We start from the raw sequence: 16,440 nt of genomic DNA on the forward strand, positions 1-16,440 counted from the left end.
ATATACTACTAATTATGTAAAACTACATGATTTTTCACATTTTAAGGACAATTTAACACGTTAACTCTAGGAAACTTTCACGGGAGAGTGCATCAGCTACTTTGTTAGAAGCTCCTGAAATGTGTTGAATTTCAAAATCAAAATATTGGAGAGCTAAACTCCACCGAAGAAGTTTTTTGTTGTTTCCCTTGGCAGTATGAAGCCACTTTAGCACAGCATGGTCGGTTTGTAGCTGGAAACGCCGTCCTCAAACATCTGGGCATAGCTTTTCCAGGGCATGCACAGTGGCGTAGCATTCTTTTTCACTGATTGACCAGTGGCTTCCCCTCTCAGAGTTTCTTGCTGAGAAACACGACAGGATGAAATTCTTGATCTGGTCCTTTCTGCATTAAAAGTGCTCCTACACCACACTCAGATGCATCTGTGGTTACTAGGAATGGTTTGTCAAAGTCTGGGGCCCTTAGCACAGGGTCAGACTTGAGTGTCGCCTTAAGCTGGTTAAAGGCCTTCTGACACTCATCAGTCCACTGAACTGCATTTGGCTGTGACTTTCTGGTCAGGTCTGTTAGTGGGGCAGCAATTTGGCTGTAGTGTGGTACAAATTGCCTGTAATATCCAGCCAAACCTAAGAAGGATTGGACCTGTTTCTTTGACTTTGGGACAGGCCACTTTTGGATAGCATCCACCTTGGCCTGTAGGGGATTTATCATTCCTTGACCCACCTGGTGTCCCAGGTAAGTCACTCTGTTTTGGCCTATTTGACTCTTTTTAGCGTTAACAGTTAGTCCGGCCTGCCTGATGCGCTTGAAGACTTTTTCCAGGTGTTCCAGGTGTTCTGCCCATGAATCAGAAAAAATGGCCACATCATCGAGGTAGGCAACTGCAGATTCTCCCAATCCTGCTAGGAGACCATTTAAAGATCTTTGGAAGGTGGAGGGTGCATTTTGCAGCCTGAAGGGAAGCACATTAAATTCATAATGGGTGATGAAGGCTGACCTTTCCTTGGCAGGTTCATCTAGCGGTACTTGCCAGTACCCCTTGGTTAAGTCTATTGTAGAGATGAACTGGGCACGTCCCAATTTCTCCAATAGCTCATCGGTGCGTGGCATTGGATAGCTGTCGGGACGAGTTACAGCATTTAGCTTATGGTAGTCCACGCAAAAGTGTATTTCCCCATCTGGTTTGGGAACTAGAACCACAGGAGATGCCCATCCACTGTTACAGGGACGGATTATACCCATCTGTAGTATGCTTTGGATCTCCTGTTCTATAGCAGCTTGGGCATGAGGAGACACCAGGCAGCATGGGGTTCTAATTGGGTGAGCATTACCTGTGTCAATGGAGTGGTATGCCTGTTCGGTCGGTCCTGGGGTGGCTGAGAACATTGGTGCAAAGCTAGTGCACAGCTCCTTGATCTGCTATCGCTGCAGACGTCCAAGGGTCACGGAGAGGTTCACCTCTTCCACGCCATCGTCAATTTTTCATTCGTAGTAGACACATTTAGGCCACTCAGCATCATCTCCTCCATGGGTTGTAAACTGACAAACCTTTAATTCTCTGGAATAAAAGGGCTTTAGAGAATTAACATGGTACACTTTAGGCTTTAGGGTTGAGGTGGGGAATGCTATGAGACAGTTAACAGCTCCCAGGTGCCCTTGGACCATGAATGGCCCTTCCCATGACGCTTCCATCTTATGGGCCTGTAGTGCCTTTAAAACCATAACCTGGTGCCCTACTTTGAAGGAACGCTCTCTGGAATGTTTATCATACCAGGCCTTTTGCTCTTCCTGAGCATCCTTTAAGTTTTCTTTAGCAAGGGCTAAAGAGTGTAGGAGGGTGCTTTGTAGGTTGCTTACGAAGTCTAGAATGTTAGTTCCTGGAGAAGGCATAACCCTCTCCCATTGCTGCTTCACGAACTGTAATGGCCCCCTTAATCTCGAGGCCATACACAAGTTTGAATGGTGAAAACCCTAAACTGGGATGTGGTACAGCCCTGTAGGCAAAAAGCAACTGCTGCAACACTAGGTCCCAATCATTTGAATGTTAATTTATGAATTTACGTATCATGGCCCCCAAAGTTCCATTAAACCGCTCCACCAGGCCATTGGTTTGATGGTGTTAAAGGATGGCAACTAAGTGATCGACCCCATGAGCTTCCCACAGGTTTTTCATGGTCCCTGCCAAGAAATTAGCTCCCGAATCTGTAACGATGTCGGAGGGCCAACCTACCCTGGCAAAAATGTCTGCTAAGGCCTGGCACGCAGTTTTAACCCTGGTGTTGCTTAGAGCGACTGTTTCTGGCCATCAGGTAGCAAAATCTATGAAAGTCAGTATGCACTGCTTTCCTCTGGGGGTCTATTTTGGGAAAGGACCCAGAATATCCACAGCTACTCGCTGAAATGGGACCTCAATTATGGGGAGTGGCTGGAGAGGGGCTTTGATCTGGTCTTGGGGCTCTCCCAGCCGTTGGCACACCTCACAAGACCGGACATAATTAGCAACGTCCTTGCCCATTCCCTCCCAGTGGAAAGACTTCCGCAACCAGTCCTTGGTTCTGTTCACCCCGGAATGGCCACTGGGATGATCATGGGATAAGCTCAAGAGCTTTACCTGGTACTTAGTTGGAACTATCAACTGTCTTTGAGGACGCCAGTCTTCCTGGTGTCCACCAGAAAGAGTTTCCTTGTATAAAAGTCCTTGTTCTACAACAAACCGGGATTGGTTAGAAGAGATGAGAAGCGGTTGGGTGCTCCATGCCACCACCCAAGCTTTCTGAAGGCTGTCATCTGCTTCCTGCTCAGCCTGGAACTGTTCCCTTGAGGCTGGAGACATCAGTTCCTCCTTAGACTGTGGACTTAGGCTTAGTCCCTCTGGAAGCGATGTAAGTGACGCGATTGTTTTCGCTGATTGTGAACCGCTCTCTGCTGGTGCACTATGTGATATTTTAGGCTCTGGCTGAGCCTCTTGGGTAGGGTTGTCTGCAGCTTCTGCCAGTTCAGGCCCGCTGGTGCCCTCAGGTGTTGGAGCTGTAGATGTGTTTGCAAGTGCTGGAGTCAGTACTGGCAACGGTTCTGGTGCTGGTTGCTTTGCCAGTTCCGGTTCTGGGACTGGATTCACTATAGCTGTAGCATTCATGGGTAGAAGCTCCGGTTCCACCACCTCTGTCTGGGTCTCTGGTAACACAGACGGGGCCCTGGTGGATGGCTCAGGAACAGGGATGAGTGTGGAAGCTTGCTTGGCCTGGCTGCATGTGACCCTCTTGGCCAGCTTCACATGGCTGGCCAAGTCTTCCCCCAGTAGCATGGGGATGGGATAATTGTCATAGACTGCAAAAGTCGACATTTCTGACCAGTCCTTGTATTGGACAGGCAACTCCGCTGTAGGCAATTTAAAGATTTTGACATGAATGGGTGAATTGTCACTTGGGCCTCTGGGTTGATGAATTTGGGGTCCACTAAGGATTGGTGGATAGCTGACACTTGTGCCTCAGTGTCTCTCCACGCAATAACCTTCTTTCCACCCATTCTCAAGTCTTCCCTTCGCTCCGAGGGTATTTGAGAGGCATCTGTGCCTCGGGATCTTTGGTGTGATTGTGGTGTAATGAACTGTAATCGGTTGGGGTTCTTGGGGCAGTAGGCCTTTATGCGTCCCAGTTCATTACATTTAAAACAGCTGACTGGTCACTGGGACGAGGTGGGTTGATGGAGACTGGTGAGGTGGGACAATAAGGTGTCTGGGGCTTTCCTTGGGTTGTAGGTGGGGCCTTGGGTTGCCCCTGGTGATAGGGTTTAATTCTGGTTTGCCCCCTCTGATATTTGCTCCAACTGCTAGTAGTTTTTTTCTTTTCTGCCACTTCCATCCATTTGGCTCCAAACTGAAACTCTAAACAAAGGAAAAACTTCCCTCCTTCCTTTTGAAACATCTTGTTCCCCTATTGGTTCCTCTGGTCAGGTGTTAGCGAGGCTAGGTGAACTTTTTAACCTTTTACAGGTAAAAGAGGCATTAACCCTTACCATCTGTTTATGACACAAGACATGATGTATCAGGTGTTTTTTTGTGGCACTTATAGATAGAAATCCAGCTGCTTGTGTCTCTTCTTTTAGGAAGTTAGGTGGAGAATGTAGGAAATCTTTAAATTCCTGAGAAGTGTTAAGAAACTGTCCTCCCTTAATATATAAAGGTTAACTCAATAGGGTCCCACACAGCAGAACGAGCCTCGTTTTTCATTAGATGATCATTATATTTATTTCAGTTCCTTTCCTTATGAATGTTTCTACACCAAAGCTTAAGCATTAAAAAAAAAAAAAGCTGACTGTTCTGAAAAGACATCTTTTACATTGTCTTGCTTTCCCTTAGTATTATTATTATTTTTTTTTTGCTGGAAGCTGAGCAGTTTCTCAATAATTGCTCTTGGGGTCTCATTATCTGGACTGAAGTGCTCTGTGGGTGTGTTTGAATTCAACAACTAGGGAATTTTTATCTTTTTTCAAAATATCCGTGGACAAAGGAAATTATATTTTCACCTTCCTTCTGTGTTCTCAGGGACACCAGCTATGTTTAAGAGAGTACTCCTATTTTCTAAGTCTTTAGATTTATCAAGGAGAAAGTCCACATCCCTGTACAGGTCCTACTTACAATTTCCAGCACTATTACTCCCATGCTGTTCAGCTTCTGACATCCTTTTATCTTTTCTAAAACACCTAGCATTAATTGGGGGGCTCTTCTTATGCAGCTGTGTGTCACTTTTATGTAACTCCTATTGTATGATGGCCTTTAATCTCCTTAACTAGTACGTCTGTATCTGCCCTGGTCCCCACTGCTAAAAAAAGGTGTCTTTTTTCTTAAACCTAGGAGTAACTAACATGCATGAGCTATCTTGAGGTAAGAATACAGAGAAGACGAGGCACCTACTTTCACCGTGAGGTAAACCATGGGGAAAACTGCCATATAATTAGAACCCTGCCAAATTCACGGTCCATTTTGGTCATTTTCACAGTGATAGGATTTTTAAAATAATAAACTTAACGATTTTTGTTATTTAAATCTGAAATTTCATGGTGTTGTAACGGTAGGTGTCCTAAATCAAAAAGGAGTTGTGGCGGGGGTCGCAAGGTTATTGTAGGGGAAGTTGCGGTAATGTTACCCTTACTTCTGCAGTGCTGCTGGCAGCAGCGCTGCCTTCAGAGCCAGGCAGCTGGAGAGTGTCAGCTGCTGGCTGGAATCCCCTAAAATAACCTTGTGAGCCCCCCTACAACTCCCTTTTGGGTCAGGAACCCCAATTTGAGAAATGCTCCTCCCCTCCATGAAATCTTTATAGTATCGGGCAGTGGTTCCCAACCTTTTTGTGGCCAGTAGCATATTCATGTTTTCAGAAGAGTGTGGCGGGCGCCAACAATTTTTAAAGGCTTATTTTGTATTTGTACATCATATTTAATATTCTTCCCACTCTGGGTTGAAATAATATGTACGTTGTCTCTTATTTGAACCACTCATTTTGGAGCAAAATGTTAAAAGAATAGTTAATTGCAAAGCACAAGAAAACAGCAGTATTAGTATAGGAAGAATACTCACATACAGGGCCGGCTCCAGGTACCAGTGAAGCAAGCAGGTGCCTGTGTCAGCACATGCTACGGGGCAGCGTTCGGTCCATTCTGCAGAGGCTGAGTGTTTTCTGGGGGGTTTTGGCAGCAGTTCTGGGCAGTGCAGTGAGAAGCCTGAGAGAAGCTGCGCAGCCTGCAACTCCAGAGTACTCTGTCGCCAGCAGGCGGGAGGCCCTGCCATCTCACCCCTGCTGGGCACTAGGCGGGCCCTGCGCCTGCCGGTGACAGAGAATACCGGCGCCTGCAGCCCTGAAGTTCTCTATGCCCGGCAGGCACGGGGCCACGGCTTCTCTTTTTGAAGCTGTGGTCCCGCGCCTGCTGGAGACAGAAAGCACTGGCGCCTGCAGCCCTGGAGTTCTCTGTCCCTGGCAGGTGAGGGGCCGCGGCTTCTCTCCGGCTAAGCTGCGGCCCCGCGCCTGCTGGGGACAGAAAGCACTGGTGCCTGCAGCCCTGGAGTTCTCTGTCCCTGGCAGGTGAGGGGCCGTGGCTTCTCTCCGGCTAAGTTGCGGCCCCGCGCCTGCCAGGGACAGAGAGCACGGGTGCTCGCAGCCATGGAGTTCTCTGTCCCCAGCAGGCGAGGGGCCGGAAGAAGCTGCAGCCCTGCGCCTGCTGGGGACAGAGAGCACCGGTGCCTGCAGCCCTGGAGTTCTCTGTCCCTGGCAGGCGCGGCCACAGCTTCTTTCCCCTGCTGATCACTAGGCGGGTGCACATAAATGCCCCAACGGGCACCATGGCGCCCGCGGGCACCACGTTGGGGACCACTTGTATAGGGTAAAAGCAGAAAAAAGACTAGATTTCATGGTGGGAGATCAGATTTCATGGCCGTGACTTTGATAGGGCTCTACCTATAACCCCTCTGGGTTGATGCTGGCAAGTTTACCGTGCAATAAAACTAAAATGCCTAATCTTAACTGCGTTTTCATTTCAGTATAGCTCAGATGTATTAGTTAATCCAGGGTAAAATATAAACCTTTTTTAGTAGTCAAGACAAGTCCTCTGTCTCCATTTGCATGTTTGCAAGTGCAGGGATGATCATCGAATCATTGAAACGTAGGACTGGAAGGGACCTCAAAAGGTCATCAAGTCCAGCGCTCTGAGCTAAGGTAGGACCAATAAACCTAGATCAGCACAGACAGGTGTTTGTTCAACCTTTACTTAAAAACATCCAATGAATGTGATTCCACAATCTCTCTTGTAACTCTATTCCAGACCTTAAATAACCTTATAGCTAGAAAGTTTTTTCCTAATATCTAATATAAATCTCCATGCTGTAGATTAAGCCTACTCTTCTCCTACCTTCAATGGACATGGAGAAAAAGTGATCCCCCGTTCTCTTTATAGCAGCTCATAACATATTTGAAGACTATTATCTGATTGCCCCCTCTGTATTCTTTTCTCAAGACTAAACATCCCCAGTTTTTTAAACCTTTCCTTATAGATCAGGTTTTCAAACCTTTCAGTGTTTTGTTGCTTTCTACTTGACTCTCTCCAATTTGTTCACATTTTTCCTAAAGTGTGGTTCTCAGGACTAAACACAGACTTCTAGCTCAGTGGTTCTCAACCTTTCCAGATTAATGTACCCCTTTCAGGAATCTGATTTGTCTTGCAAACCCCCAAGTTATATCTCATTTAAAATTATTGAATACAAAATCAGACATAAAAATACAAAAGTGTCATAGCACACTATTACTGAAAAATGGCTTACTTTCTCATTTTACCATATAATTACAAAATAAATCAATTGGAATATAAATATTGTACTTACCTTTCAGTGTATAGTATATAGATCACAATAAACAAACCATTGTCTGCATGAAATTTTAGTTTCTACTGACTTCACTATTACTTTTAAATGTAGCCTGTTGTAAAACTAGGCAAATATCTGGATGAGCTGATGTACCCCTTGGAAGACCTCTGTGTACCTTGGTGGGCAGGCATACCCCTGACTGAGAACCACTGCTCTAGCTGAGGCCTGATCTGTGCTGAGTAGAGCAGGGCAATAAAGTTCTGTGTCTTACATACGACACTCCTGTTAAATCATCCCAGAATGATTAGTCTTTCGCAACTGCATCAAAGTGTTGACTCATATTCAATTTGTGATCCACATAACCCCCAGATGCTTTTCAAGTACTACCACCTAGCCATCTATTCCCCATTTGGTAGTTGTACATTTGATTTTTCCTTCTGAAGTGAAGTACTTTGCACTTGTCTTTATTGAATTTCATCTTGTTTACTTCAGATCAATTCTCCAATTTGTCAAGGTTTTTTGAATTCTAATTCTGTCCTCCAAAGTGCTTTCAACCCCTCCCACCTGGATGTAACCTGCAAATTTTATAAACATACACCAGAGCAATAAGAGGAAGAAAAACTTTTCCATTTTATTGACTTTCTCCCACTTTTAATTAAACAGAATTCCTTAACAGTGGGGATTCATTACGTAGTTTCTACTAGTCATTATACGTACTTTTTTAGATTGTGTGTGTGTGTGTGTGGGGGGGTGTTACTGCAGCAATAGTGATTTGACTGGCTGAGTTAATGGAGTTTTGCTAATATCTAAAAAAGGATTCAAGCAGTTTGCGTCTACCATGCAGCTTGTATCCTGCTAACACTCTGCCAATAATAGGGCTGTATAGAACATATTTTTAAGACAGTATTTATTTATTTTTTTGTTTATGCCATAATTCTGAGAATTTCATAAACTTTCAACCTGGTTAGGCCACTATTTTTAGTGATTCTTCAATAATGTTTATGAGATGGGCCTTTGATTCTCCTTAATGAATCATTATACAGCTGCACATGTGATTCTATGTGGTCAAGATGACCCCACAAATTCCTTTCCTTCTCTTGTCTCAGTTTGACTTGGCTCAAATGCGTGCTATGAGTATGTGCCCAGTGACCACACCCCATTTGCAAGTGATGGGCTGTTCTGTCTGGTTTCTGCATGTTAAACAGCTGGCCCAAATAGGCAATGCAGGGGAGCTTGTTCGGATTGGTGGCAGTTGCCATGGACATAATCTGAGGAATAGCATATTTGAGCCTTTACAATTATGTCCAGGTGCATCCAGGTGCCATGGATGGATATTGTCCTTCTCCCTCGACTATGGTTCCCCTCATCCCATCTTGTCATAAGTCTAAATGCTCTATTATGTCTTCCACTGTCACATCTTTCCCCACCTCTCCTCTGACTTTGGACATGGTCATTAGGAAAGTATTAACTGTCTAGTTTTTCTCATTTATGATACTCTTTGGGACTCAGAATGCTTTATATGCTGACACAAGTTTGTCCTCCATCCCAAATTTTTCAGAAACGATGCCCTTTAGTGCAATCCAGTGAAAATTCAATGGTGGGCACATATTTCTGGGCACACCCATCTAGGCAAAGCCAATTCACTAGCTATTTCTCGGCACTCTTTGAAAATGCTCTAAAGGCACTTTTTGCCTGATTTCAGGGCACAAACTCCCAATTTAGATATACAAAGCTTTTGAAAATATAGCCCTTAATGTATAAAACTTTGAGGAAGGGGACAGGGAAGGTTAACTTAATAGAAGAGACAGTTGGTAGTAATTTATATAACTAAATTCTGAGTTTTAAAACTTTCGTATTGAGCCCCAATCACGAGTCAGGCCCATAAAAATCACAGGATTTAAAAAAAAATAGTATTTTTCGTGTCTTTTTAATTGTCATCTATGATTTGAACTTTTAGTGTTCATGTTTTTTCCAGCCTTTCTCTGTACCATTTGTGCCAGAGTCTTGAAAGAAAGAAAGCAAGCAAGTTGAGATGAGTGTCTCATATATTCAAACGACTTCAAGACATGAGCTAATAAGTAAAACATCAAATACCAAGAGACTCATGATAAAGTTGTGAGTTTTTTTTCTCCTTTTGACTGAAGCACAAGTATTAACAGCTGTTATGTTTTACTGTTGCTACCACTATTTTTACAATGATAATCAATGCAAAAGAAAAAAGAGTAAAAAGAGGTAAAAAATGACACATGCATGTAATTATATATACATACATATATACATAAGCTGAAGACGTCATCTTAGTTTAAGTTTTGCCTGAAGACAATGTATTATAAGAATTTGCTATAAAAAGATTTAAAGGACTTTTCCCACCTTGGTTATTGTAGTTAAGGACAGTTTGTTGGGGAGGTTTCCTGTTAAAAAAAATCCAAATTAATAAACCAAAAACAAATAACTAATGCATAAAAGGTCTGCTTCTTTCTATAACATGTTGCTGGGGATACCCAGAGGTGTTGGCCTCTATGTTACCTCTCTCCCTCAGCAAAAGTGAGCTTTGCTGGTGATGAGACTGTGTGTCAGCTGCCTACCACACCTGTCTGTCTTCAATACCAGCAAACTCTTCAAGGCTCACTCAGCCCAAACTTTGCCTAGCAGATAACAATCTGTAAACTCTAGCCCTCAAGCTCCACAGATGTGTTTCTCTGGACTGCCCAGCCCCTACCACTGTGCCTTAAAAGAAGATATTAAATTTGCTGCTCTGTTAATTTAACCAGGATAAATACACCCTTCCCTTCAAACACAACAGTGACCTGATTTATAATAAAAGTAAAACAATTTTATTAACAAAACAACATGGATTAAATGATACCAAGTAAAAGAGTTAAAGGTAGAGCTGGTTACAAGCAAATAAAAGTGAATAAGCATCTAAAAGACTAAAACTTAATCTAGCTAGAACAGTCTTTGCTCAAGATGGTTTTTCTCATTCCCACTCTCCTTTCAAGTTCTTTACTAACTGGCCTGGCCACAACTCATATCAGAAATTAAATCACTTGATTTATTTGTCCCCTAAGGTGAAGGGTAAAGATGGAATCTTTCTCTGTTCCTTATATCCCTAAGGGGAATGTCTTTGGCCTTGTCTACACTTGCAAGTTGGAGTGCATTAAATCAGCTCCGGGCGACCTAACTCCTAAAGTGTCCAGATTTGCAAGGCATGTAGAGTGCCTGGACTCTGCAGCTGGAGCGTTCCTAGTAATCCACCTTCATGAGAAGCATAAAGCTTGCCGTACCCTGGATGAAACGCCCGGGTGTCAGTGTGAATGACATATTGCATTACTGCGCTGTGATTGGCCTCTGGAAAGATCCCATAATTCCTTGAAGTAGCCACTCTTCTCAGTGTTTTGAACTCGGCTGCAGACATGAGGATATCCCCTTTCAAAGCTCCGTTTCTGACAGCCGGCATGCTTATCTGCTCTAGGACAATGCAAACATTTACTGTGGAATGCTGCTGTGTTTGTGCGTGTGTGTGTGTGTGAGAGAGAGAGGCAGGGGTGGGGGCTGATGTCAGGGTTTCCCCCTTCCCTCTGCCACTGTCTGAACTTACAGGACAGCATGCTGACACACTCTCTGCCACCCAAAACACAGTCTCTCCCTCCACATACACACAACATACTCCCTGTCACAATCCACCCACCACCTCTCTTCCCCTCCTCCCCGATTTGAAAAGAATGTTGCAGCCACTTGCACACTGGGATAGCTACCACAATGCACTGCTCTCTGTGGTGTTGCAAGAACTGCTAATGTGTCCATGCCACTGCACTTGCAGCTGACAGTGTAAACACACAGCAGCGTTTTTCCTGCTGCGGTCTCAGACAGCTGGTTTAACTCAAAGAGCTCTACATCTGCAAGCGTAGCCATGCCCTTTGTCTTACAAATCAGGAATGTCTCCCAGGGATTCAGGCTCCTCTGTCTCTCTGGGGTGCAGGAGCCATGTTAATTCTCTGTCTTTCGAATTCAGGATCAGATAACCCCTGCAGGTTAAGCTTGATGGCCTTGTTTACTGTTAATACATAAATTGAGGTACACCCACATTTGTTTATCTAGGAAAGACCTGTTTACCACCTTTATCTGGGCTAGGCTGTCTGGCCTTAAGTTTGTTTTAGTAACATTATACAGAGGGAATTCATAACTTCACATATAATCATTAACACATGCATTTTACAATCATATTAGTAACCAGTGTGTTATTAGCTTTCATATGATACCTCACAAGGCATAGTTTGTACAAATATTATTGCAATAGTGTGTAAGGGGTGAGTACATGGGTACTGCAGGGCATACATTCCAATGCTGCTCCTCTATCACACCCATGCCAGTTCTCTTCTCCATTATTTCCATTAGTGGATATTCCCCACAATACATGGCCTTAATTTTCATTAGCCTAAGTAAACCTGAGGGCATATGGGATTATTGAAGAAAAAGTCTAACTTCAATAATTTATGTAATTGTATATATATATGTATGTAATTTAAATAATTAAATTTCTCAGTCTCATGTATTTCCTCCATTGAACCAATGGGCTTGCATTACACAACATAGCTCACTCACTCAGAGTCAGCAAAGCTTCCTTAAAACCACAGGTTTGTTAAAGAGCTTATTTTACAACTCTTTAGCAGCCCAGCAGTTTTTGAGTCTTTAAAAAGAATTTCTAATCAAAATTACACATTCTTTTAATATCACTTTTTTGAACACACAAGGGTTTAAGTGATGAGGGGAAAAAAAAATCACACTGCAGCACAGCAGGGAGTGTAACTCAGGGTCTCACCACTTTCTCACTGGTTCCTACTGCTTTCAGAAACCAGACAATGTTTTATGTTCTTTTTAACCCATTCTAGGCAGGAAACTTCATAGCACATTACAGTACTGTACTAACGCAGTGCATTCTCATGTTACAATCTTAATCTGGCAACCATAATGAAAAACTATCTTTTGTAGATTTGGCTTATCAGAGTTTTTCAGCAACCACCTTCCTTTTATTGTTATAAAATATAAACTGCTTCACTTTACTGAGGAAAATAAGACATTTTGGTACATTATTATTATTAATTTATCAAGTGCCAAAATGTGCTTACGGCTGCATAAAACTGAAAAATATAGCAGTCCCATGTTCCAAAGAGCTTACAATATAAGTACACAGGAGAGATATTTGAAAAAAGATACTTTACCTCACGTCTGGCTGTTTCACTTTCTGCCTCCAGATTTCAAACAAGGTGGCTGCATGCACTTATCACCACTATATGGGTGGAAAGTCCACTCTCATTAACTGTAGGAATGACAGAGGAGGGAAGGAAAAGGAAGCATTTGTTCTTGGCATACAGCCCCTATAGATAAAACAGTGTAAAACAGACTATACAATCTCTTTCTTCAAAATCTCTCTCTCGCTCTCTCTCTATATACATATACACATATGTAATATTATACATAAAGAAACAAAGGCAAACAAATTATCATAGTCCATGTGCATGCAAAGATAAGCTTAAGAGAAATAATGTAGTTTAAACCTTCCAATTGTACTGGATCAACTACTGTAGGACTTTCAATTCAAATTAATTAGAAACACACTGTAGGAAACAGGGAAAGAGAGAATCCAAGATGCAATTTAATGTTCATTCTACCGTGAGTATAGTAAAATATCCTACTGAGCATTTACATAGTAACTTCTATCAAGGGATATTAAAGCCCTTTGCAAGTATTAATTTAGCTTCACAAAATGCTTGTGAGATACATATTATTCTTCTCATATTGTATATAAAGAAACTAAGTAAGAGAGAGAGACAATTGAAAGACATGTTAGTGAGTTGGTGCCAGAGTGAATAGCTCCCATTCCTGTGCTGACTACAAAATCACATCCTTTCTCCAGGGCCGATAATTAAGGATTCTGTGACTTCCCGGGATCTCCATGACTTTTGCAGCAGCCAGTGCAGCTGACCCCAGGGCTGGCCGAGCAGCTGGAGCAGTCCCAAGGCCAGCTGCTGCATCGGCAGCTCCAGGCATCACTGGAGCAGCAGTCCTCGAGCAGCAGTGGCACCCCGGGCCCAAAGAAGGTGTGCACATGAGTGCTAGGTGAAGTCCCGAGCTGAATCCTCCCACAGAGAGCTGATTTCAGTCTGTGTTTGCAGCTGAGTGTGGCCTTACCTGTGTGTGTGCTAGAGAAGGCTTGGGGGTCTGACACAGCAAGGACAGGATGAGGAAGTCCAGGTTGGTGGAACAGAAGTGAAGTGGAACTCCAGCACATCAGGTGGCATCCTGGATGGGAAGGTCCCACCCGTCACAGCATACTTGTAGTGTGACACCTATCAAACAATTGAGATTTCAATGGCTAGCCTTCATGTTTTACTGTGTTTATTTAAAACTTTTAAAAACACATGAAAACACCTCTTCTGCCATTTATTCACTAGCTCTGCAGTGAACCCTTCAGATTTGTAAAACTATATCCCTTGCCACTGTCTTACATCTTGTTGAAAAACATCAACAAAGTCTTCACGTTTTATTTAAATATTTTGTAAGAAATGTCATCCACATTTTTTTATTTATATATATATCTTAAAATTTTTCATCCACCTCTTCTCTCCATAAGCGAAAATCTTAGAAGTAATGTCTTCTGGCAGCCACTGAGAGACGTTGCTTTGAACAGCCACAACAAGCCGTACATTGGGCGCAGCAGAAGCTTTCATAAGGAGAGAAAAGAGGCGATTTGATATTTTCCTGTCTTTCTGAAATGCACATACTGTTCTCTGATACAAACACTAGTAAAGGGATCTGAGATTGTCTGGGTATACAATAGTCTGACTAAAACTGCAATATAGACCTGACCTAATTGAAATGACAAGATTGCTAAATTAATCTGAAATAGTGCTACCAACTGTCTAATCGTACAAAGTCAAACAACCTTGCCTCACGCTCTGTCCCGCCTTTTCCCCAAGGCCCTGCCCCCATTCACTTAAGCCCCCCTCCCTCCGTCACTTGCTCTCCCCCACCTTCACTCACTTTCACTGGTCTGGGGTAGGCGGTTGAGGTGTGGAAGGGGGTTTGTGCTCTGGGATGGGGCTGAGGGATTCGGAATGTAGGAGGAGGCTCCCGGCTGAGCCTAGGGCAGAAGTCTAGGATGCAGGAGGGGGTGTGGGCTCAGAGAGGGAGCGTGGGTGTGGGGTGTGGGCTCTGGGCTGGGGCAGGGGGTTGGGATGCAGGAGGGGGTGAAGGGGATGTTGCTTTCCTTGGGAGGCCCCCGAAAGTGACCAGCATATCCCTCTGGCAACAGCCCTTAGGCAGTGGGGCTAAGAGGCCATCTCCACGTGCTGCGCCTGCCCATGGGCATTGCCCTCGCAACTCCCATTGGTCACAGTTCCTGGCCAATGGGAGCTGCGTAGTCAGCGCTGGGGGTGGGGGCAACATGCAGAGAGTTCCTGCCCCCGCCTCCCCCAAGGGCCACAGGGACATGCTGTCCGCTTCCGGGAGCAGCGCGGGGCCAGGGCAGGCAGCAAGCCTGCCATAGTTCCGCTGCGCCACCGGACTTTTAGCGCCTAAAATCTCCTGGTTTGGCTGCAGTAGCCTCCATGAGATAAAGCCTGATTCCAGGAGACTCCCAGTAAAACTGGGAGGGTTGGCAACCCTAGTTTGAAAATTCATAATGGTTCAATCTGGAATCACAACAACAAAGTTATGTAAATAGACTTTATTTTGACCAAAATGATATGCAAAAGATTTAGAGGGTTCTGTTGAAGTGCTACAGGCTAAGTGACAGAAGAGGAAAAAATAAGCTGTCTACTAATTGAATATTGGAAGAATTAGAACATAAAACGGAAATGGTATTGATCTTAATGTTTTTTGCATAACTTACCAGAGAGGTAGCCGTGTTAGTCTGGATCTTTAAAAGCAGCAAAGAACCCTGTGGCACCTTATAGACTAACAGACGTTTTGGAGCATGAGCTTTCGTGGGTGAATACCCACTTCGTCGGATGCATCCGACGAAGTGGGTATTCACCCACGAAAGCTCATCCTCCAAAACGTCTGTTAGTCTATAAGGTGCCACAGGATTCTTTGCTGCTTTTGTATAACTTGTATTTGATTAGAAATCAATGGATTTTAAGGGATCTTTACACCAAAGGACTAAAGAGACTTAATATTATAACTGAATGACTTCACTAACACAGCAGGGCTGGGAACTAGGACTGGGATGCTAATAAGAGTTAGAGGTTCCATTTGACTTATGGTGAAACATGGTCTCAGCCATGTTTTCTCTTGGTGCTGAAAATAGTTTTGTCTGTCGATACTAGCACTTAAACTATTTACAGCATCTGCTGTAAGCAACAGGTAATTTTCCTATTGGAGATGAGCCTAGTAAGAGAAACTGTAAGCCTGAAGGACACACACATATTATAACCTGACTTACTACCAGTGGTGTTTCTGACCAGACATTAAAAGAAAAAAATACACCTCTACCCCGATATAACACAAATTCGGATATAATGTGGTAAAGCAGTGCTCCGGTGGGGTGGGGTTGCGCACTCCAGCAGATCAAAGCAAGTTCGATATAGTGCGGTTTTACCTATAATGCGGTAAGATATTTTGGCTCCCAAGGACAGAATTATATCGAGGTAGAGGTGTATATAAGATTGTATAGCACTTCACTTTTATTTGCTTTGATTTTCTCTCAGATCTGTAATAGTGTTGTTCTTATAAAGAAATATCTGTGTTTAGGTTGGTATGGGAACAATACCTATGGATCATTCTCAGAGATTAGGAAAACTAGGTTTTCTTCTAAATTCTGATCAGAAAGAGAAAGAGGGCACAAAGGTATGGAGCATTGGATCAAATGGGTAAGCTAGAAGGTGGCCCACTCTTTATATGTTCAGTGAAGATGTGAGCTGCTGTCAGAAAGGAGCACATGGAAAACCCAATGATCACAAAGAATGTCAGGAAAGTTGAACTTTGGGTCCCAGTCCAACTAAGAACTTGAGCATGTCCTTTAAGTAGTTGAGCAGTCCTGTTGACTTAAACAAGACTACTCGCATGCTTAGAGTTAACTCAGTGCTTAAACGC

At 43.6% G+C, this 16,440-nt stretch overlaps 1 protein-coding gene across 7 annotated transcripts in view; it reads right to left on the reverse strand.

Moving 5' to 3' along the window:
• STS (steroid sulfatase) overlaps positions 1-16,440 on the reverse strand; it is a 192,460-nt gene that overhangs the window by 162,802 nt on the left and 13,218 nt on the right. For 6 of the 7 annotated variants that reach the window (XM_050963843.1, XM_050963826.1, XM_050963836.1 and 3 more), the window contains exons 2-3: positions 13,537-13,694; positions 12,567-12,664 (exon numbers count right to left, since the gene is read on the reverse strand). The gene's annotated coding sequence lies outside the window, so the exon portion shown is untranslated. Of the gene's footprint in view, positions 1-12,566; positions 12,723-13,536; positions 13,695-16,440 lie in introns of all 7 variants that reach the window. The other variant, XM_050963849.1, reaches the window with a different exon arrangement.

This window comes from Gopherus flavomarginatus, chromosome 1 (genome assembly GCF_025201925.1).
Source record: "Gopherus flavomarginatus isolate rGopFla2 chromosome 1, rGopFla2.mat.asm, whole genome shotgun sequence".
NCBI classification, from domain to species: Eukaryota; Metazoa; Chordata; order Testudines; family Testudinidae; genus Gopherus; species Gopherus flavomarginatus.